General features: G+C 41.5%; 1 long non-coding RNA gene across 2 annotated transcripts in view; it reads left to right on the forward strand.

The window, feature by feature from the left end:
- Window positions 1–24,218, forward strand: part of LOC114012017 (uncharacterized) — a 100,053-nt gene that overhangs the window by 40,788 nt on the left and 35,047 nt on the right. For both annotated transcript variants that reach the window (XR_008748166.1, XR_008748167.1), the window contains 3 exons: window positions 6,772–6,933; window positions 8,269–8,359; window positions 22,611–22,650. This is a non-coding gene — a long non-coding RNA (uncharacterized LOC114012017). The remainder of the gene's footprint in view (window positions 1–6,771; window positions 6,934–8,268; window positions 8,360–22,610; window positions 22,651–24,218) is intronic.

The following is a 24,218-nucleotide window of genomic DNA, read 5'->3' on the forward strand; positions in this document are numbered from 1 at the left end:
CCACTTGCCTTCCTCACCAAGTTCTCTTCAGCATGCATCACATAGACCTGAAATGTTGTACTATCTTACCGCTCAGGAAAAGTCTTATTTTTCAAGATGCTGGCTACCTTCCCCTCTTCCTAGCATCAAATGGACTCCCAGATACTTCAGTACCTTAGGAGAAAATTCATTCATTGCCCTTCCACCAGATATTCCTCTTCCCTGGCACAGGCAGCTGGAAACACAGAGAACCTGTCAATAAAGTGTAGTGATTTGCATGCAGCAGTTATCCATACATTTCAACAGCAGATAGGGCTTTCGAACAGCCGTATGGTTGTCAGTTTCTGATCTGGAATTTTAGGCTATCTGTAATTGTGTTATATAAATAAAAAGTGCCTCTTACTTTGGATTTGGACATTCTGTCACCATTAATGTGCCAATAAAGGCTTTGCTTGAGGGACATTGTGGAACAACATACTTCTGCTAATGTTGCTCAATAAAACTATTAATACGATCAATTTGATTTGAAATGTCTCTTGTCTTGTGAAGTATCAGATCATTAACTTTAACAACGTCAGAGAGTTCTGACTATCATATTCAACTAAATTAATGTCCAAGGAATAGCTAAGAGCTCATGTTGCATAATGGAAAGTATTAACGTGCTGTAGTGGAAAGTATTAATGTGCTGCTGGATGTAAATAAACTCAGCAACCTTCAAATGCTTCAGGAAGGATGTAGGCTTGCGCTAGTACACGCCATAAAAGATGATGCGATGAAAGACATGAGGCAGAGAAGGAAATAATAATGATTCTTGAACTGAAGGTATGAGATAAAGAAAAATGGTACTGAACACCTGACATTCGCTTGTAATCACAGGGATGTGTTGATTTCTCAGGGTCTCTGAATGAGGCAGGTTATATGCTATTGGGAGACAAGAGTAGGGTCAGGAAGTGCCCAGAGAAGAAACTCTACTGGTACTGTTGCATTAGCATTGTAGTTCAAATCAGGACAGCACCTCTGAAACACAAATCTTAATCTTTCCAGTTTACAATACTTGGGTTCACATGTAGAGCTGCCTTGGAGTACATGAAAGTAAACTGAAAGACGTGGTCCCAGCTTGCACCTAATTCACTGTTTGTGGCTGATCAAGTCCATAGGAATAGACTAGAGCTAACCAGAAATAAAATACCCTGAAATTCTTGTAAAGTGTATAGTGAGTCCTCAGCCCTAACTATTAGACATAGCTAATCCACCTTTACTGAGCCACACTGCTTGATTGTGTGAACGTAGCAGTGAAATATACTGGAGACTCCTTTCTCTGCCCCATACATATGTTCTCACCATAATATGCTCTGGCTATATGGACACACATAACTATTGAACAAGCTAGTAGCAGTTGTCCCAATTACATTTGGGAAAGTCATGATTTTAAGCCTGTTTTCAAAAGTATCTGTGGATGCTCTTGTACTGGCAGTTCCAACAGCTGATATTAATAACAACATGGGGCAGTGTGAGTACAGAAGGGGGGAAAAAAAGGGGATAATGGGAACTGAACGCATTACTTTTGAACTTCTATGGATGTCTAGTGCTTTGGGTATTTTTTTTTATCCTTGCCTAAAATGAACTCACACACCAAAAACACTGCGAACTGCCTGCCTGAGTTGTAACTCTGCTGAAAGGACCAGGTGGATGCCAAACTGAGCAGGAGCTGGCAGTGCACCCTCTTCAAAAAGGAGGCACATGCGTGTTGGGGTACGTTAGGAGGAGCATGGCCAGTAGACTGAGGAATTTCTCTCCCCCAGTCCATGCCAGTGAGGTTGTACCTAGAACAACTCGAAGGCCAGTCACAAAGATGACACAGCTGCAGTGCTTCAGGTGGTGGCAGATCATTTGACATAGGGCAACAGCCAGAGACCACATTCAGGTTTGTCATTAGGAAAAAGCTTTTGCTGTTGTAAGTGCAGCACTGGAGAAGGTTACTTAGGAAAACTGCGTAATCTCTGGTGCTGGGTATTTGCCCATAGGTGGGGAAAGCTGATCTAGTGCTTGTAGTGGCCCTGCTTCAATGTGGCCCCCTCATTCTCCCACCCAGAAGTAGCTGCTGCCCTGCACATTTCCAGCTGCAGTGACAGCCATGGCTGATTTCCACCCTGGCAGCCTGCTGCCTGAGGCAACTGCCTACATCACCTCACCTTGACGACTAGCTCTATTCAGGGCTTGCAAACTTGCTCCAGGGAACAGAGCAGCTGTATGGAAAATATTGAGCAGACGTCTTCACCTCCACCTCAGTACAATGAAGGCTTGCCTGTTCCTCCCCGTGGGGTGACTCAGTGGTACAGGTTGGGAGTGGAGACAGGTGTCAGCATGGCCTTCGTCAGAAATCTAAATTTTCACAGCTTTACTGAGATACTGGGAGATAAAGCCACAAGCTGGCCTCAGAAATGTCACACATATGGAACGGCAACTAGATGTGACCCACAGAGGCATAGCTGAGCAGGTGTCTGCTTAAAAAGCAGCTGCCTGGGTGATGGGTTTTCTTCACTGCCTATATCAGTTTTCTCATCCAAAGTCAATGGGATAATGGCATTGCAATTACGGAGTACATTGTTTCAGCTCTAATTAAAAAAATTAAAATGTTTGTAATTAAACCGTTTTTCTTTCAAAATACAGTTTTTTTCTAGTTTGACTTTTATTGATTATATTTTTGGTTAAAATCAGAATTTAAATTATTTTTCTTAGAAATCTGTGACTTTTTTGTTATTGAGTTCCTTTCTAATAGTTTTAGTGATGCAGAAGAAAATTTCTGTGTTGTGGGACTGAAGAAGCAGGCTCCATTCACAACAAAACCATCTGTTAGCAAATGGTAAATATTACCTATGGCTGTAAGAATCTAAATGGAGTTTTTCCCCTGCTCTATTTTCAAGATGTGGCAAAATTACTAGGTAGCCTATGTATCCAAAGTCAGAAATGCACTGGGAGCTGAATACTGTCAACAATACCGGAGAAGCCTGATTTTAACTCCATCGCAACACAGCAGAGTTCTACTTTCATGGTGCGTTAATTCAACACCTGCAGGCATTCTCTTTCCTTGCTGAAATTACAGGCTGTCTAGTGAGTAGCCAAGGCTTTGGACTGGAGTGTGGAGCAAAGTCATGTCGTCTTTATTGATCTGCACAGGGCCAGGTTCTAATAGCGTGATGTAAGTTACAGATGGTCCCTCGTGTTATCTAAAATGGAGAGAAAGGACGAAACACAGCTGAGATGTTTTACTGACACGTCCAGTTTTTAGAGTACTTCCACCTTTAGCCAGTCATCTTTAAAATAATAGTTTCTTTAGATTCAAAATCATGGTGCTGGAAAATGATCAGTATTCAAATCTCTTCATTTACTTATCAGTTGAAAGTATAATTTAAAAGCCACCTCAGGCACTCAAAAAATGTTTTGAAACACAGGACCATATGAATGAAAGAAAAGCCAAACCAAAAGCTTTGCTTTTGTTGTGTGCATTAATACATTAAATTAGAAACATTAGAGAAGCTCGATTTAATTTGAAAGTAGGCAGTTGACAGCATTCTTTGGCTGTCGGGACTATTGAACCAGCCTGGTTCCTGTGCTGGTACGGAGGGTCTGGAAGTAACAGAGAGGCTGGAGGGGAGGCCATGAATAAAAAAGACATTTATTTCAGTATCTTGGGTAAATGTTTAACAGTCGTAATGAGACTGCTGTGGGGCACATTAATACACTCCAATAGGCAATGTGTTATTTTTTTTTTTTCTTTGCTTCCCTAATATGGCAGTTGCATTACACGGTCTCTGCCCTGCAGAGTAGAAAACAGGGATGCTTCTGAATTTAGCGGAGAGCAAGAGCTGCTGCCTCATGCCAAGGGGGGATCCCACCTCTCTCCTGCATCTGGAGCAGCGGTGATGCGGGGTTCCTAAAGTGCTTTGTACTGCACTGAGTTATGTCTCTTGGCTGGTTTCTCACCTTCAGGCAGACAGTAGCTCTCAAGCCACTGTGCTGTGCCAGAGCTTGGAAATGAGAGCTGCTGTGTCACCAGCAGTGGGTACTTGGTGGTCTCTGTGGTGGAAGATCGTGCCGAATGCCTGCTGGTCTTCACACTGAGCCAGCTACCTAAAAGTCTGGACGCGGTTCAGTTTATCAATGGAGTTATATATATATAGCTGCATATACTGTTCCACTCTTGAGTGTTGTACAACTTGCATAGACTTAAAGTGGACTAGTCATATGTTGTAAGTTTAGGACATAAAAAACCAGACTATAAGAACACTGAATGGGGTGGTACCACATGGCACTCTAGCTCTCTGTCCTGCCCCTGGTGGCTGCCAAAAGGAGATGTCCAGGAAAGAGTATAAACCCAGGGTGCACGATACATGATACTTCCCTGGGTACTCTCCCTGCTTCCAATCATTTGCAGCTGAAAGACTTCCTGACCTAGAGATGCTTCTTTGAATTTACAGCCTGAAATTATTTCTGATCTGTGAACTTGCTGTGCCTCTCCTTGAATCCATGTAAAGCTTTTAGCATCAGCAACATCCTGTGGCAGTGAGTTCATCAAATGCACGTGCTTTTCTAAGGTCACAGCCTCAGAGGTCAGGCCAATTCCTTGTGTCAACAGGACTCAGTCCCGCATTGCCATCACAGCAGGACTGGGCTCCAAACCCAGCTCTTCTTCAGTACCCTCTCTCTGTACCTGTTAATACACATTAATATTGATTAATGCGCTCACCGCATATGGTGTAGGCACTTGTCTTACTCCCTCTCCACCCGGGATACACATTAATCAACAGTACAGCATGGTATAGAATGTCATGTCTCATTGCTTAAACATTTTCCTACTCCCTTGCATTGTTTTTAAATTGAAGAAAACGAAGTTCTCAGACAGAAGTAATAGATCAGTATAACTGGATTTGTCTTAATGCACCCCAGATGAATTTGCCCAGAAGAATTTCACAGAAAATCTTCTTTAGCATACAAAATCTTTTTGATGAGTTATATCACTGAGGATTGCTTTCTGCAACTGCAGTAAAAGCCAAAAAGGCCCTTTGTTCTGTTCCTGTGTCTCCCACAAGATAAAGATATTCTTTCTCTCCCTCCCCTCCCCCCTTAACAAAAATAATAATTAGATAACTGTCTTCAGAAAGAAAGCATTTCAATTTCCCAAACATTTAGTTTCCCAAACAATGTCCTGGTAATAGGTTATGGGCTAAGTACAACTCTAACTAACTCTAAGAACAACTAAGTTCAGTTGAGCCCAATGATGGTGGCACTCAGCTTCCCTGATGTTCATCACCAGAAGTCAGGTGCCTGGTCTGAGACACCAGCTCTGTGGTGGACACAGAGGCACAGAGGGATGGGTGCCTCCTGAGAAACATTTATTTTACCCTGTAGTAGGTGTTTAAAATAAACCTCTGGAGATGTCTTTCCCGCTTGTTGTGGTTTAACCCTGGCTGGTAATTACGTACCACGCAGCCACTCGCTCACTCCCCCCTCACCCAGAGGGGTGGGGAGGAGAATCAGAAAGGAATGTAAAACTCGAGGGTTGAGATAAGAACAATTTAATAATTCAAATAGAATACAAATGAAAGAGCAATAGTACCAATGATGACAATAACAGTTATCATGAAAAGGGGAAGGGAAAAATGGCATCCAGAGGGAGAGGCAGCAGGGAACACGTGGTGCACAGCGCAACTGCTCACCGCCTGCTGACCCATGCCCGGTCCCCGAGCAATGACCTGCCCGCCCCGGCCAGCCCCCCAGTTTATATACCAGGAATGACGCCCCATGGTATGGAATACCTCCTTCGCTAGCTCAGGCCAGCTGTCCTGCCTGTGTCCCCTCCCAATCCCTTGTGCCCCCCCAGCCTTTTTGCTAGCAAGGCCTGAGGGACTGACAAGTCCCACATCAAAGCCAAAACACAGCACCGCACCAGCTCCTGAGAAGATAATTAACTCCATCCCAGCTGAAACCAGGACACTGCTCTATTGATTAGGGGTTATTGATTCATTGCCACCTTTCCTCTGGGAAAAGTTAGACCCTGGAACCTGGAGCCTAGAAAATAAAGCAGCACAACGGAGAGTGATTTCAGTTGCATTTGGTATAACAGGCTTCAAATATACAAGAATCCATATTCAGTAGACATAAAAAAATGCCCCCCCCCAAGTTTTAATAGAAGTGTAATGCACAGAACACAAGCCAAAAGGGCTCATGGGGCAAACATCAGTTCCCTCCAGTGTGAGTGGCTGCTGGTGTGAATTGTTTTGTTATAGGCCATATGACTAATTGGTATGTCTGACTGATCACTAAGTCAATATTGCTGATTTTAGTTTAAGTGAGGAGCTACTCACTGAGAGCAGCATGTGGTGGAAGCTATCTCATAATAAATATATTTACTTGGTGTGTCTGTGACAATAATGAAAGAGCAAAAGAGCTGAAGATGATCACCAGAGGTTTTGCACTCTGTTCTGTGCTGTCTGACCTGCCTCTTGTGTACATGCAGTTTCTTTTACATTTATTTCTGACATTATGGACACAACTGTGTCTTTTATTACTTAAGAATTTTCTGAGCTCATACACAGCCTCTTAATTACATGCTGTATTTTAATGTACTTACACAAAATGACCAGGTTATTGTTGCTCATGCAGTCCTTACCATACCGGACCATTTTATCACTTCTGAATGCAAGTTCCATGATTCATTAACATAGTTTCTGAAAATTATTTTGAAATTCTGTCAAATAAGCCTGCAGCTTCCTTGGTGCTTTTATTTTCTAGATGTGTGAAGACCATTATCAATATGCCTTGCGGATTATTGGTACTATATGAATACCAGGAAGAAACTATGATGTTCTTACATGGCCTGCATATCAGCTGCTGTGAAATAGTGAATACAGTCAGACCTTCTGACCATTGCAAATGTAGCTTGTGATGTGAAGGGTAAGTCCAGAATAACTTTGATGCAGGAAGTATTTTAGTATTTTGATGCGTAATTGAGAGCTTTTTCATGGAATGATACTTTCCAGAGTATTTACGCAGTGCCTTACATCTTTAAGCAACTGTATACACAATAAATAATCCTCCTCATCAGTGCCACTACATTGTATTGCGTAAGTCCCCAGGGCGCTATACGTAAAGGTTATCTTGCAGCCATCAATAACAAACAGAAGAATGTAGTGGAATGAAGCTGGGTTAATTATCATTGATAATATACAACTGTGGGCTGGCTTCAGGGGCGGTGGGTTGGCCGATGTAGACAAGGTGCAGCTGTGGCTGGTTCTGTGAAGTGGTTGGGCAGCCACAGAAGAGAGAGAAGCAGAGAGAGCGTGCCCTGGATGAGGAGAGACTAGGAGAAGGCAGCAGAGGGACTGGCATGAAGAGTGTGCTGGTATGAGATTGTAAAAGACCTTGTTACAGCTGGCTAGTTTGGGGAGTGCTGTGACAGAAGAAGAAGGATTTCCTCGCTGACTTTTATGAAGTTTTCAGTAGTGTTTTGATTTGATTCAGCATTTCTGATAGTGGTGTAGTGTTTGCCTGCCTGCCTGAGATGTTCAAAGGCAAGCAAGTTAGGTTGACAAACCCCACAGACCTCTGAAGGACTTCAGGAGCTTGCTGGGCTGTTTGGTAACTTCACTACAATCCGCTGCTCTCCAGGGTACGTTTGAAACTGAACCTGTGTTGAAACCTGTGTCAGGACTGTCCCTGGGCATGCCTATAGGATGAAAGTAGGCCAGCCTGCTCTTGCTCTAAACACAGGTTTTTTTGCTCAGGTTCAGAGCAGCTTGTGTGGCTGAGAGTATCAGGCAGCATAAATTTGTGTCTGGCTCCCCTTACCTACTTAGACATCTGATGTCTCTTGATAAGTATACAAGCCCTCATCAGTGTATAATATCTACAACTCCAAATGTTAAACTATTACACGTTACAAGGTCCTCATGAAGTAAGAAACTACTGTAATTGTAATTGTAATTTTACAGGTAAGAAACTGAGGCTTAGGGGCAAGATTGTTAAAGATACTTTTGTATCTTTTTGATATACGTAGAATGGGGGTCTCTTAGCATAAGAGATGTACTTAACTTCCCATGAAGGAGCCTGTTGGACAACGTCAGGGAATGACTTCTCCTTACTAGATATCCCAGATCAAGTTTGTTGTCCTTTTCTTGCCTTCAGTTTAAATCAATTAGAAGAAAGGGAGAGAAACTTGTTCACTTAAAAAAAATAATATTAATTATATATCGGTTAGTATTCCTCTTAACTTTTTTCTTTTGTCTGCAGATGCCTCCTTGCACTTACCAGTGAAACAGGTGAAGAACCAACCATCTTCTGTGAGCACTTTTTGGCTTCAGGGCACGGGGCGATACAGAAGGTGAGGGCAATTTTCACAAATGAGTAAGGACCTCTGGGCTCAAGTCACAGGCCCCTGCAGGTGCCAAAACTGCTTTGAAAATGGGGCTTGGGGTGTGAGAGTCAACTGAAATGGGTGAGGCTTTGCTGCCTTCAGACCTCTTTCAGACTTTGCCACTTCTGTGACAGTGCTTAGTGAATTGCACATTAACAACTCTGAACTGCCGTAGTTTTCAGATCTGTATACTTAAATGAGCTAGTGAGTTACTTGTTTTGACAAGCCACAGGAGTTTTTCAGTGGCAATCCTGGCAGTGGACATAGCAGCTGTAGCAAGAAGGATTACAATCCACCTCTGCAAATAGCACCACTGGCTCCTAAACTGGCTTCCAGTTACTTTGCAGAGCAATCCTTCTGAAAAAGCCAGAGTCTTGTGCATTTCTAAAAAATGTTGAAATTTGACATTTAAGAGTGTAAGGGCAGATAAGGTGTGCCTCCTCCATTCACCAAGAGTGGAAGTTCAGGCTGATGGTGCAGAGACCCATGCTAGTAGGGTAAGATTTAAATCGGAGCCCACCCAGTTGGAAAAATTAGTTTGGCGTGGGCTAATGAGTGGTGCTGACACTTTGAGATTGTCAATTTATGTGGAACAGGCAGCTGCACATAATGTGCTCAAGGTGGATTAATTTGGGCAAAATGTGCACTCTGTTTTGAGCGCATCTGGTATGGCAGAGTAAAATCTAGTGAGCCAACCTGCACAACAGATCCTCTGTACGTCCATGGGAACTCCTGTTCCCTTCGGTGAAGTCCTTTTATGCAGATAATGTGACAGGGCAGGCTTTTGGTGTCACGCATGGGTGCTGGGATGGTTCTTCCTGGTGATCACCCTCTCTTACTCCTCTCTGTGCTCCAGCTGAGCTGCAGCCAGTCAATAAGAACTCTCCACCCCTTTTTCCTTTCCTCACCTCTCTGCCCAGGAAAAGTGTCTTCCTTACCCCTGGTGCTGTATAGGAAAAGAGGTCTGTCTTTCATACCTCTTCAGTGAGTAAATACAGAGGTGTGCAATTCAAAATTTCTGGAAGATCAAGTCATTTCTGAGTCACATTTGCAAATAATTTTTACCTGTCCTGATTTCCTTACTTATTCCTATGGTTCATAAATTGTGATCTGGCTTTTTAGAATCACGCATGCTGGTGGCCTGTGTGAAAGGCTTTTCCCTGGTCCTACATGTGCAATGACTTCAAGGTGCCATGGTTTAATCTCCAACCCCCGCCAGCAGCACTTTTCTGTTCCTGTCACCGGGACACGGAACTTGTTCTGTTTCCTCTTTATTTGTATGTTCCTTGTGCTGTTTTGTTTCCCAGCTGTGATACATGCAAGACAAAACTCAAAGCTCAAGTGAAGGAGAAATTTGAAAAAATGTGATCAATCAGAGAAGACACAAGTAACCTGAGGAAGAGTTGAGTTGTAGATTTCCACATTCAGAGGGCACTGTTTGCCTTGTACCTTTCAAACTCATTAGTGCAGCTGCTGATCCAAGGAGTATTTCTGGCAATTCTCATTAGGGCTTTCCTGCCCAAAGTTAATGGACTGCCTGTGTCATACAGCACAAGGACTAAACCCACCTTTGCACTGCATATGCTAAAAACATGACTGAAATGCTACCCGTTCATAAGAGAGCAAAGGAATCAACAAAATAGTCTGTGTAGGATCTAGTCAGATATGAACTCCTTCAATGACCTTTATATCATGGAAATGATACTTCTGAGAGAAATAACCCAAAATGTTTCATAAACTTTTTTTGACCTTAATATGAAACATAACTTTTCAAGGGCTCCAAACATCAGCTAGCCCCATTGCCTTTTATTACCTCTGAAGGAGAATTTTGTAGTAGGCTTTTACTTCTAAATTGATATTTTTTTTTAAGAGAAAACAAAGCTAACATGAACAGACACACTAGGTCTAGAAATGTTCCGATTTGTTGCAACAGCAAAGACCACCTGTGCTTTAGCAGAAGCCCATGTTGAGCTGTTATGCCCCATGCTTTTGTCATGCTTTGTCTCTGTTTAAAATAAAACCCAAAGCTGCTGTTGAGTCAATCTCTGGTAGAGCAGAAGTGGCGTTAAGCCAGTTTTTCTTGGTTGAGAAGACACGTTCCCTCTGTGATAGTGCCTTTTTTTTAAAAGACAGTAATCGGTGAAGTAAGAAAAATCAAGGTAGATCCAACAGTCACAACAGAGAGTCTATTCATGTACGAGAAACCTGCCTACTTCTCATAACACCACCACAACAGACTGAATAGTTTTTGTTTTTAATTTTATGGCAACGTGAGCTTTGCTGTCTTTACACAATATAGCACTCTTTGTACAGAAAAGTGGAAGTGACATCTATCCAAATACACTGACTCAATGAGCCTTGGTTTTGATGACCTTATGCCTTTTTGATTTAACATCTTCTGGTTTAACTGTGGTACTTTTACTGTTGGCTTTGAAGCAGTTAAATGTAGTCTGAAAACCTTTTCTTATTTCCTGCTTTTTTTCCTCTCCTCTTTTTGTATTCTCATTGTAGGAAAAATACTATGTCAAGGACAAACACTTAGGTTATGCATTTTTTTCTTTTCTATTACTATTTTTATTACAATGCAGCCCTGAAGACCTTTTAATTCTCTTGATTGTTTAAAAAGGCTTCATGAAAACATGACATCTCAGATGTGAAGATAGGTATAATTGAGTGCAAAATTCTCTTTGCCAGGACTCTACTGTAGTAAGATCCTAAGGAATTCAACAAAACGGAAAGGGTCAGTAAGGGTTTAGTGGAATTTGATAGGAGGCCCCATACAAATATCCAGATGAAACTGTAGCCAATTATTCTGTGCTGAATATTATGCCCTGATGAAAATAAAATACCTGAGTTTAATCTTTCATTCAGAGTAAAGATTTGTAGTATAATGACCTGATTTAGCTGAAAAAAGGAAAAAATAAGTAAGTCTGACAGCTGAGAACAGAAGGGAGATTAATCTCAAAAGTTGCTAGTCTTTGTTTCCCATCCTTTCATTATTGTGCAATCAGAGCAAAGAAAAAAGTAGCTGCCCTGACACAGCTCCAATTGCATTGCTCAGAGGAAGGGGGAGGCATGGTGGAGAGAGGTTTTCCATTATTTACAGACAGAGGAACTGACAGGCAAGCGGAGAGAGATGGAGCCAGTCAGTCCACCTCTCGATGTGCCTGGGGCTTAGGGCAGAAGCAGGCTAACAGTGCCTGCATTCACCGCCAGCCACAGCGAGGGCAGCTGCAGGTAGGTACCACAGGGTGCACCAAGCCCACTGAATATGCATCATTATCCCACTTTTCAGCCTTACATTTGACCTCCAGTGTGCCCAGCAAGACGAGAAGGAGGGAAATGATGCTGTAGCATACATTAGGGTGCTGTCTGCTCTTCCGACCTCTTTGATGGCGCCTCTTCTTGGCACTCTCATTCCACCTGTGAACATTTACAACCACCAGCTCCACTACACGCCCCTAATGCCAGTGTTTGCTGCAAGGCAGACTGCTGTGGAGCTGCTCACTCCAGCTGACCAGAACTGCACTTGAAAGTACCACAATATAGCTCGTACTTCTAACACCAGCTGTTCGAATTACTGCTTGAGTTATCACATTCTCAATAATCACCACGTTAAAGTAGCAAGGGACAGAAAGGCTAGCAAAAAAACTTCCCGTAAGTATGTTAGAAGCAAGAGAAAGGACAAGGAGAAAAAAGTGGATTCACTATTAAAAGAATAATAAAATAGGCTGCCAAAAAATGAGGTTGAGATGGTTGATATGTTCAGTGGCTTTTTTTGTGTCAGTCTTCACTGGTCAGCTGTGCTCATAAATATAACAAAGCTAACCTCAGAAGAAAATAATAAGGAAGGAGACAGCCCAGTCGGAGAATATTTACCTTTTGGATGTTTTCGGGAAGAAAACAGGTTACATGTCTCAAGAAATTCACTGTAATGTGAAGCCTGGCAGAAGCAACCTTAGAGCTATTAGTGGTTATCTTGGATAATTCTTGGAAGATGCATAGGCTTCCAGAAGGCTGGAAAAGAGACCATGGTGTCTGCCTTTGAAAAAGGGTGACATGGGGAACTAAAAATCATAGTCATCTGCTTACCTTTGATTTCTGGAATAATATTGGCACAAATATTCAAAGTATTTTTAAACACCTGGAAGACAATAAGGAAATGAGTTAATAGCCATTATGGATTCGCCAAGAACAAATTATGTCAGTCATCTAATTGCTTTTTGGAACTAAATAATAACTGCCCTTATGGATAGGGAAGAAACAGGCAATGACATGCTGCTTTCTCCTGATAAATTCTGGTATTATCTTTCATGACATTTTATAAACTAGCTAAGAAAGCACTTACTAAGTTTAATTATCGTAAGACTAGTGTGATGCTGTTTGGAAAACTGTATTTAGAAAGCAGTTATCAAAAGCTCACTCTCACCTTTCAGTATTTTCATGAACTTTCAGATGATACCAACATTTAAGGAGCGTACTGGAGGACAGGATTAGACTTCAGAAAGAGTTTGACAAGTTGAAGATGCAGTCTGAGGCAGCACAATGCAGTTCAACAAGAAGAATTTCAAGATATTAGGCTTGGACAGGAATAATCTTCTTGCATCAATACACAGAGAGAATAAGAGGTTGGAGAGTTGAGTATTCTCCTCATTGGAGAATAAGAGGTTCGGGTGGCTCTCCCATCACAGTGAATCACATACTGAACAGGATTAAAAATGTAATTTTGTTGTGAGTTAATAGGATAGTTACACAGGGGTGTTACTTGTAGGGTATGCAAAATCATCTCCCACTCTGTTAAGTTTTGGTAAAGGTTTGTTTGGAATATGCCTGGTTTTGGGTGCTAGCTTTTGAGAAACGAGTGGCTCAACTGGAGAGATTGCTGAAAACAGTAATTATAGGAGAAGAAAATGTGATTTATGAAGAAAGGCTTAAGAAATTGGGATGGTTAAATTAAGAAAGGAGAATATTAGTGGGAAATATAACAGTCTTTGCACAACCTAAAGGAGGGAGGAAACTGTTCCCTTCATGTTCTATTGACAGAGCAAGAAATAGGAGGCTTTAATTAGAGCAATGAGGATTCACGTTGAAAGTTAGAAATAACGTAATAAGAGCAAAGACAGGAAAACCGTAGCACAAGCTATGAAAGGCTGTGGGATCTCCACCTGAGGAACTCCTCTGTCAGGCATGGCTTTGGTATAGTTCAGTGGGGAGAAGGGTTAGATGTACTATTGAGGTCACTTCCACTCTGATTTTCTGTAACTTTTTGCTGAGACTGTTTTTGGTTTCCTTTCAAGATGAGGTTCATTCTCAAGAGTGACTGTGATGTGAAACACATACTGTTTAGCAGAAAAAGTTTAAATGGACTTGATTTCCACTTAGGTGCTCAAATGTGTGTTTGTGATCGCTTCTTACAAGCTCAAAATGGGCTTTTTGTGTCCTGCATAAGCACGGGATGCTTGATGAACCTAGCAGGTAGATTTCAAAATACTCTTGCCCTACTTGCAAATGCTTAACAAGTCTGATGAATTATAATGCATATATGAGACAGTTTTCAATGAGTCAGAAGTCAGCCATACTCTTTTAAAAAATGCTCACTGTTTTGGAAAACCTCAAGCTTTGGTTCATCTTGAGATACCCAGTTGCCTTAAACTAGGCTGTACAGCAAAATGGTGCATGAAATTGGGTTCCCACTTTGGTGTTGCCTTTGCTCACTGTAGTTCAGCTTCCAAAAGAAAACTTCAACTGTCCTCACTGTAACCTTCTTACTCTTACAGCTGTAGGCTATGAATACATTGGCACTCAACCTATGATCCAAAAGGTTTTCTTGTTAATAAGTTTTCCTGTTAAATTTCAGGGTTGTAAGGTCAGGTTGCAAACACTTGGGAGTTTTTCTGTTTCATCAGAAGACTCAGAGCTCTGCTATTAGAATTGTTGATTTTGGCTTGTAATTGCAATCAAAGCTGAATAATTAAAAAAAGCAGCAGTGGTTCAAAATGATTGCCAGTTGTAATTACAAACCAAAATCAACAATCCTACAGCCTACTGGCACCATCTGCTTTTTTATGCTCACTACAACTATACTTCCCCCATTTCCTCTTCTCACGTAGCACTGGACACCTTCCACTTGCTGCTTGACCCCCTTGCAGGGCATCAGAGCTGGGATCTTACAGGGGGCTGTTGTTAGCAGGCTGTTGCAGGCATTCTGTTCGCGTATATGGGTTTTTGTCATCTCTTCTCCCAAGAACCTGTCATTTGAAGAATACCTCTTGTTGAAGGAAACATCAGGTAGCCAACTGAACTGATTAAAAAACTTCTATTATTGTTTGTTAAACTGACAGCTGAAAATTGATTCTCAGTTAACAGTTCTAATTTCTATTACTGCTTATCTAACTCCTTCCTGAAAAAGTTCAGATTTCTCATTCAATAACTTGAATATATTATTTTTTCCTGTGTCATATCCTGGATTTGCATAACGAGATTTGAAAGCATGTCCAGAGGTAAAGAACCCTGAAGATAACCTAGATTATGTTGAAGGAGACAAGGAGACATTAATGTATAGAAGCCAGAAGAGGGTGAAGAATAGCTTTTTCATGGCTGTTAAACATTCTGCAAGTTTACAGTATCATCTAGTATGACATTTCATCATGGGCTACAGAAGAAAAAAATACAGCATAGAGCATTACAAACAAATGAGCCCAAAGTATAAATACAGAAGAAGCAAAGAGGATAGTTTTGAATATTATTCTTCGTACTGGTCAGGGGCCATAGTGTACCCATCTTCAGCTGCCCAAGTATCCCATTCCTAAGCCTGTACCTACTTTTAGGTTCAATTTTCTGCTTTCTGGAGAAAAAAAAAACACCAAAAGAAACCACCACCAAACACCACCACCAATTGTACTGGTTTCCAGTGATTTTTCACTAACTCTGGTGATGTAAGAGAAAGTATGTATTTTTTATCCTGTTTAAATTCTTGATGAAATGTTCAGGAGAATGAAGTGACAGGAAAACCACTTAGGTTTTCTGACATTTAGCCCCATGAATTTCAGTACTGCTTATGAAGAAGCTGCTTGCTAGTCAAGACTTCCCTCTCAGGAAAAGAGGAAATAAAAGGCTTGTTGAACAATATAATCTATGGAGATACGGGACCTGTAACCACTTCAGTTTGAAAGGGAAGAAGCAGATTACCAGACCCAGGCTACAAAGCTGCAGGTGGTACTGAAAAATGAACTACAGAACTGAGATGCTGGTGGGGTGAAAGGAACATCATGTCCTGTGTTGTATAGAATTTGGGTGGCATCTTTTGTAATCTTTCATGAAATATCTAATGTCGCTACCTGATGTTAAGAAGTGACTGAACACCAGGCAGGGCATGACTAAGTCTGTAAACAGACCAGACAAATTGGTGTGTATTTAGTGAACACAATGATGTGTATTTCAGCTGTGCCACCTTCCTGTTCTGAAAAGAAAAAAAAAAAAGCAATATAACCTTAGGATCAAACATTCCTATTTCCTTTCCCTTCTATTATATGTTAGGAATTTGAACTTTATTGTTAAAATCCCGTAATAAAGGATTGGCCTAATAATTTTAATAGCGTGGTAGAAACTAACTTATTTGATATGCTCTGTGGTACTTTGTATTCAAACATTTGCATAGTGGAGTGTTTTCTTTAGTGTTTGCTTTTGTGGGAAGACGTCAAGAAGGGTGTGCTGTGCTTGTGAGAACACTGTGTTCTTTGCTGTGTACATGCTTTATATTTGATGTGCTAGGGAAGAAACAGCAGTAATGAGGTTAGATTTGATAATTTCACATAAATGATGAACAAGAGCCACATACTTTCAAAATAAAACTGAAATTCATTCTAGTAGGTTCCTATTAATCTTAATTTTAATTCCATATTTCACTTTATTAGGTTGCTAGATTTTAGGAAGCTGTGTTATTGTTCTTATATACTTGGTTAATTTTTAATTCACAAAGTTTTTCTGACTTCTGCATCTGGAAAGGAATGCCAACGTTTTTGGTTTTTTTTGTATGGGTGTTTATATGCTAAGCAGCATCTCTCTGATTCAAAGCAGCCAAAGAAAATTAAGGAAGTTCTGTTTAAGGACAGACTTCTGTACGTGGGATAGATTTGGTGGAGGGCTTCTTTTTGTAGTTCAGCTTTTAAAACAAAAATATTTCGGCCCACAAAGAACAGGGTACTGGTGGAACAAACTGACTGTATAGCACATGCGTAGCTTCAGAAAGCTGCATTCACTTTTTTATTGTCCAGGAGGAAGACCTGGCATTTGTAATGCAGTACCTGGGAGGACAAAAATCTCAACCTTGTTCTGTGCACCTTGCAGGACTGAATCCTTTGTAAACTTGCTCATGATTAATATATGTTATGAATATCTATTAAATGTTACAGTAGGTTGATAACACCCAGCCATATCACTCATTTATTAAAAGAAACTGTTCAGTCACCATCTGAACAGGGGGGTGAGAGAGCAACTCAACTGCAGTTAGATTGATGATGCTTCTAAAAATTGTCCAAGCATGTGTGCAGGAACCTGTCAAAATAAGAGTTTAATAAATGAGAAAGTGAAGGACAGGTAACTTTCCCAATACACAGAAGCTGTACACATGCGTGTGCATGCTTCATTTATTCCCCACTCCCTAGCAGGTAAACGATACAGAAAGAGAGTCTGTTTGCCATTTTTGAGCTAGATTGTCTGGAAAAGAAATTTGCCAAGTCAGTTATTACTGGGGTTACAGCGGCATGCAACACAGTTTCACTAAAGACCGCTTTTGCATCAGCAGATTTCCACCAAGCTCAGTGTAGCAGTTCTTGCCTGTCGCTCAAAGAACCCACTCCAGTCTTCTGGGCAGTGTCAGCAACAGCAGGATTTGCCCCCTGGGAGGACAGGCAGCTTCTGCAGAGGGGATGGGGAAGGCAGGGCGCGGAAGCAGGAGACAGACCTGAGACTGGGGAGCAATTGATGCTGTGGAGTTGCCTACCCCAGGCAGCCCCCCACCCTTCCTCTGCAGCAACAGCATCAACCCCTGATTTCAGTGGAAATTTGCACTTTTGAGAAGTCTGTTGCCCAAGTTTATAGCTGATTTTGCCTTTGTCGGAAGCTGCCCCTGTTTACAGCAGAGTTGTGAGGTACCATGGTATTATAAAACACTCAAAGGCAACAGGAGATGTGAGATACCAAAGCATTTTCTTCTCTACTCATAACCTGGAGGTGTTTCTGGTGAATATTGGGTAAACTAGAGGAGGAATAAATTTTGAAAAAGAATGTGCCTAATATAAGGATTGGAAGTTACCTTTAGGCATGTACCTGATGTGGAACAGACACCATCATCTTAACTCTAGGCTTTGATTGTGGAAGTCTCTGACAGCAAAATATAAAGCACTTGGAAATAGCACCCAAGCAGAAAAGGACTGTTGGCTGAGCAGTTCTCAGTGCCTGAGCACTCCATAAGGAGAGTCTTTTTGGTGCAGTCATCTGCTCCAATTGCTCTCTTATAGCTACAGAAATTATTGCATTTATGATTACATTAAGGGGCTTGACACAGTCCATGTTTCCAATAAATGGCTACAATACTCCTTAATCAGCTAGTTTTATTCATTACTAACCTTGTTTCAATATGTAATTAATATGTACTCAGTAACCCACCAGGAGCTTTACGTATCTGGGAGTACAACCTCCTCTGTAGTCCATGTTGCCATTTTGACGTTATTAGTACTTATGTGACTGGAGTTCTGGCATCTTTTCTTAGCAAGTGGGCTATGGGTTGTCTATGGTAAAGTGCTGTATAGCTAACTTCTGGGGTTCAGGGATTTTGTTGGAATAAAATTGCAAAGACTGAGTGAATTTTCTTTGCTTGAATCTCTGTTCTCGAAGCTGTGGTTACTATCTGGGGTGTCATTTGGTATGATGTGACACATGGTTGGCTGAAGGTGCTACCCTCCAGGTGATTATGATTACCTGTGTTCTGCTGTATGTACACTAAGAAAGCATCCTGGAAGCTGGCTGGCTAACCTTGGTATTCACTGCCCTTTGAAAGGGCAAGGACTCTGCCAGGGCTGTGAGGGCACCGAAATGCCTCTGTTGCCGTCACCACCCATGCATCCCCTGCCTATGGACAAGGAGTCCCATTTCAGCACAGGTTCCCAATCCTGGCTGAGACGTGTCGGGGGCTGCTCTGTTTCCTTCTGTCTTGGCTTCCTGATGGGTCTTTCTGGAGGGACCCTATGCTGCAGTCATGTCCCCATCCCTGCCTCCCACTGTTCACAAAGGTCTTCCTGAATGGTCCACAGGTCTGACTCGTTCACCTTGTCTGATGGTCACCAGCTGGTTGGTATCTGTCATACTTACTGGGATGCCTCTTTTCTGATGTGGTGGGTCAGCACCTTGGTAGGAGAAGATACTGCCCTCAGCTCCTGTGGGCTCCTTTTCCCTCAGGAACAGCCCAGCTCCCCTGGAGGCAGTATCTTCCTCCTCAGTTGGCTCAGACAACTGGTTGTTATATACTGACCTCTTTGAATTGCCTGCCCCAAGTCTCATTGGCAGGAACAGGAGCCTTTGATAAATCCAAAATAGATGAGGGTCACTTTGCAGTCATGGTCAGGTTGGCTAGGAACATCTGCTTCCTCTAATGCCCTTTGGTGCCTTCTATGGGAAGGTGGATTTGTCCGGGCATGTGACGTATTTAAAGAGTGTGAGTCATCAACAACCGAAAGGACTTTAGTGCCCTCGTGTTTTGTGCTTGGCAGTGGCATTAAATGTAAGTGAAGACAGTGTGCTGAGCCATATTGGAAACACTCACACCATTGTGCCTCCAGAAGCATTGGAATATCTCGGCAATCACTTCTCTTGGCTCAGCTTGCCCCTCTGAGAGTGAGGAATAATAACTTATTATCAGGTTCTGTGTGATATGAATCATGTGCAGTTCTTGCCTGTTCCCTGCATAATTTGTCCTGAAATTGCACTGTGATTTCTGCTGCACAGTTTAATGTATGTTAAATTAAATGTGTTTCTGGGAAAGGGGAAAAAAACCCCAAAACAAACCAACAGCCCTCAAACAAACTAAACGAATTGTTTAATAATTTACCTTGATGGAAGAGGCACATGGATGGGAAAAAATTAGCCCATCAGGGAAAACAGTATCAGCAGTAAAGAACAGTAATCAATGTGAAATAATCACCGCGGTACCTGAGTGCTTGTTCAAATTCCAAAACTCTGCATCAAGTCCCAGCCTCCTCCTGGCAGGATAGAGGTCACGGTGTGTCACTTTCTGTCATCTTGGCATAAATTGCATAATATGAGTACAAAATATAATCAGAAAAAAATGGCTGAAGTCCAAGTTTGGGGTATGTACCATTTGTAAAGGAAGTATACTATTCAGAAAAAATACTCTGATTCATGAAAGATTTAAGCCAATGCTAGATAGATTTTTAGTGTAGGTTACATAAAAGGCTGTATAATATGGTTTCCTCTCTTAAACTGAACAAACTTTGCATTCATCAACGAGTTTCTTGGCGTGCAAAAGGTATTCAGGAGCGCACAAGGGAGGGGAAAGGTGGGCCAGAATAGAGGTGAAGAATGAGGCATTGACACAAATGATACCAAAAATGCTGATTTAGGGAGGAAAAATGTAAATCATTTTTAATGTCTTTTGAAGAAAGGTGCCCAAGTTAAAGTTTCCTTGAAGGCATATGACCCAGCCTGACATTGCTTTGGCAGCAGAATGTGAAGGGTGCATATGCAGAGATGAAATGTCCTTTGATGAAGCATGCTTACAAACATCCTTTCTGACAATGACAGCAATGCCAGTACCTTTGAAGTTCCAGTTATTTTTTCTGTCTCTGGACAAAGAGAATCTGGTATGATTTATTAGCTGTGAAGCAAAATGGATCTCACTTTCCATACATGTGGGTATTTTACTCCCTGATTTCTTCAAAAGCAGGTAGGTAAACCTAGCACTAATTCTGAGCAGGTAACTAGTTCAAAGCCTTGTTCTTTCCTGGGGCAGATACTGAGCTATCACTTTGAAATCATCATGCCTGTCTGGGACTGAACCAGCAAATAGTTACCACTTCAAAATACTGAACTGGCCATAAACTGACATCTCTGCTGGGGAGCTATTGAGCAGGGGGGCTGTTTGTACCTTGTAGGGTATAAAAGGTCACATCACATATAGCCTACATACAGCTCCTACCCATCCTCTGACTCTCCCCAAATCTCTCTGGATTTCCCCAGTGTGGGCAGGAGAAGCCCTCATTTCTGCACCACAATATACAAGGCTGTGCTGCTTGGCAGATGCTAGTAGGTTCTTATCAATTCAGGTACTTTTTGTGCTCACCTAGCCATATATTATTTTTTTTTATCCCTTCTGTTAAAATAGGGAGAAATGCATTTTTTTGCAGCAGAGTCCTTTATATGTGTTTTGGACCTTTGCAGTTCTGTGAGGTACATCACTCTGTAGGTGTGTATGAATTACTGTACATCTGGGATGTAAGCGTATAGCAGAGGGGCTATTTTTTCCTTTCTTTGCTCAACTTCCATAGCAAAGCAACACCTGCATGGCATCACAGTTTCTCTCCATCTTCTCAAGCCAGATGTGAGGAGTACAAGGACCCTGTGGTGCTGTGCTGTAAGTGCAAAGGGTGCCTGTGCTGCTGGGGGAGCAGGGACTGTCCCTCTGGCTGAGCTACACACTGAAGTTTTGCTTTGTCACGTGCCCATTCCCATTTTTAAATGCACCATTTTTTAGCGTTAAATGCTTTGAGGGGTTGCTGGACCTGATCGTGACCTGTTATGGGCTTGAACTGGGACCCAAACTGGAAGGATTTTAGTCCCAGGTTAAATTGAACTAAGACTGGATTGAAAACGTGCTGGTTCAGCTCCCACCTGCAGGCTGTTTTCATTTCTGGAACCTGTGTCCCACTACACGCACTCAAATCTCCAAAGGCTGAAAAACAGCTGCTGGTGTTGGATGGGTCGATTATATTCTGCAGCAGCAGTTCCAGCCTGAAGAGCTTTAATTTCTCCCGGTGCTCTTTTGTGCAGATTGAAAGCTTCATGGACTATCATCACCATCCACAGCCGCGGGAGCGGGAGAATTGGAAACAGGCTCTTTGCAGAGGCTACCTGGGTCCTGCTGGGAGAATGGGATAATTTCAAGGTGGAGGGGAGAGACTTGCTAGCTGTGTCTGGGAACTGCTCCGGACCTCTGCGGGTTGCTGTGGAGGTGAAGCCTGGGACTCATGGCAGTTGTCTTGAAGGGCAGGACTTTGGTTTGATTTCATCTTACAAGAATTAGAGGTGTTCCCTTCACTAATTCAGAAAATTCAACACTGCCAAGTTTACCTATGAGCAAAGGGCTCCCAAGAGAGGCTTAAGCCCGCTACTTGCCAATGCACTGCTTTGGCTTTTTGGATCTACCCTTTGCAGTTTCTTCATGTGCTGTGTTCTGGGTAAAACTGACCCCCAAGGAGGCAGCCTGAAGTCCATGCATAACTGACCTCTTTATTTAACCTTGTGCGGACCAGTTACACAGGAATAATTTGAATCCCTCCTGACTTCTGCTTTCCAATATGTGTTTTTTAAAAACCCAAATGAACTGAGACCTTTTCTCTTTTGCACAAACCTTAATAACATTTCATAGCCTCTAAATTCTTGGCTCAGAAATGTATTTTATTTCTGAAGAATTTTCTGACTTTTAATAATGAAGGAGCTGCCTGCCCCAAGCAGAGAAATACAGCAGCACTTTCTTTTTAGTAGTTATTCATTAAAATCTGGTCTCTAAAAGAAAGGTTAATAGCTTGTGACCTGGGTCTATCCACAAGGAAGCTTACTAGTATAATTTGCTTAGTCCTAGATGGAAACTATTTATTTATTTATTGGTATTCTACAAAAGGGAGATTTGTAGAACCTGCTTGGAGATTTAGGGAGATGTTCGTTGCTTCATTGCCAATTTAACTTTACTGTTTAATCTACACAGTATGTGGGCTTCTCTTCCATATTTTGCAGTGGATGCAGTGTAAGAATCATAATATATCACTTTTACAAGCAATTTAGCACAGCATAAGGGAGGAAACGTAGCTGTACTGTCTTAGTACTTATTTTCTAATAAAATTCTAATAGATTCTGGGTTAATGACACAGAAGATGACATTTATGTCCTAAGTCTTTTTTTTTTTTTCTTTTTTTTTTTTTTTTTTCAGCAGCACAATGAAGCAGGAAGTTACAAGACCAGATGATAAGGTAATACACTCCTTGCTTGTGTACAATAAAGTACCCTTATAAAAAGCTGGCTTTGCCTTTGACGCTTAACTAATGTCTCTCTGTGAGATAGTACCTGGCAGGCCAGAGTCAGCGAAACTAGTTAGGCTTTCCTTCACTAGAGATTGATTTGCTCTTTACTTGAAAGAAGAACTGCTTTAACCCCCCAACAAGGATTATCAGACTTTTTAGAGAAAGGCAGGGGAAACAACAATCATTTTTTTCTGTGGTTAATAAAGGAAGAAGATTAAAGACTCCCCTGTTGATAAGATCTAACCATTTATGTTCCTATGTGATGAAAGGTGAATACTATTTAAGATTTATTTAGTATTTTGTCATCTATAATGAATCTAAAGGGCACAACAATTTGTCTTAACATTCTGTAATGCAACGAAGCTCATTTTAACAAATAACTGTATAAACAACACATTTACTAAACCCCTCGGTTGACTGATCTTGTGTTTGAGCTGTAAAATATTTATAATTGATAACAGAGTGAAGATGAAATAGCAGAATGGATTCTTTCTGTACAGAAGAATAAGAAAAAGAGTGTAAGGCACTGCTAGCTATGTGTGCATGTTTCTGTAAAACTTGCTGTGCATCCATGTAGGGTCTTATTTCATGCCTCTCAAAGTAACTATGAGGATTATCGCTAATTACTTTGGACATTACACTGGACAAGATCTAGTTTGAAGTGAAACCTCTTCAAATTCTTTATAACATAAATGAAGTAAGCATCACAATCTTTCTCTGAAATGTCACAAACTCTCTGATTTCCAGAGGTAGAGAGAAGGATTCTTGTTTCCTGATCCCTTGTTTCATATTCTTACTAGTAGTCAGTCCTGCCACTTGATACAAAAGCTCATCATCTCTGTACAACAGAAGTAAAGAATATAGTGGGGGTGGATTTGTTGTTTATAGGATTGTGCAACCATTAAAAAAGTTGTGAGACCTTAGTGCTATCACCCATGACCGTCTTTTCAGTTCTCAATGGCTGTTTCAATTCAATGTATGTGATCTTTGAGTAGGCTTTTGTCTGGTTTTGTGAGTCACTCAGCTCATTTTTGTACAACTGGGAAACAGAAAATCAATAAGAACATGAGAATACACCATAAAAATATGCCCAGTGGAAGAATTAGTCAAGCTTCCCACACAACTGCATGAAGCATCTCTGCTCTGAGCTGTGCCTACCTACAAAATAAGTGTGTTCGTAGATCTGAGCTTTAGTTTCTGGTGCAGAGGATATGCTTTCTTCAGCAGTTCAGTTTGGCTGCACTGGAGTTTAGAGGGAAGGAGAACAGGCACTAGGCTATGATATACAACTTTTTCCTTCCAGGGGAAGCCCTGGAGGACTGAAAAAGGCACCATTCATATGTCAGTGAGTTTACTGGAGTAAAACAGGTCAGCATGTTCATATTTAGCTTGAGAAATAAAGCTTGAGCTGTATCTGGAGAAAATCTGGTGCTGTTACTTAACTTCAGTTGGCTTTGGGCAAGGCCTAAATATTTTTGAAGTGTGCAATACTGAAACGATTCATCAACATTCTTGTG

The sequence above is a fragment of the Falco peregrinus genome, chromosome 7 (assembly GCF_023634155.1).
Source record: "Falco peregrinus isolate bFalPer1 chromosome 7, bFalPer1.pri, whole genome shotgun sequence".
Taxonomy (NCBI): domain Eukaryota; kingdom Metazoa; phylum Chordata; class Aves; order Falconiformes; family Falconidae; genus Falco; species Falco peregrinus.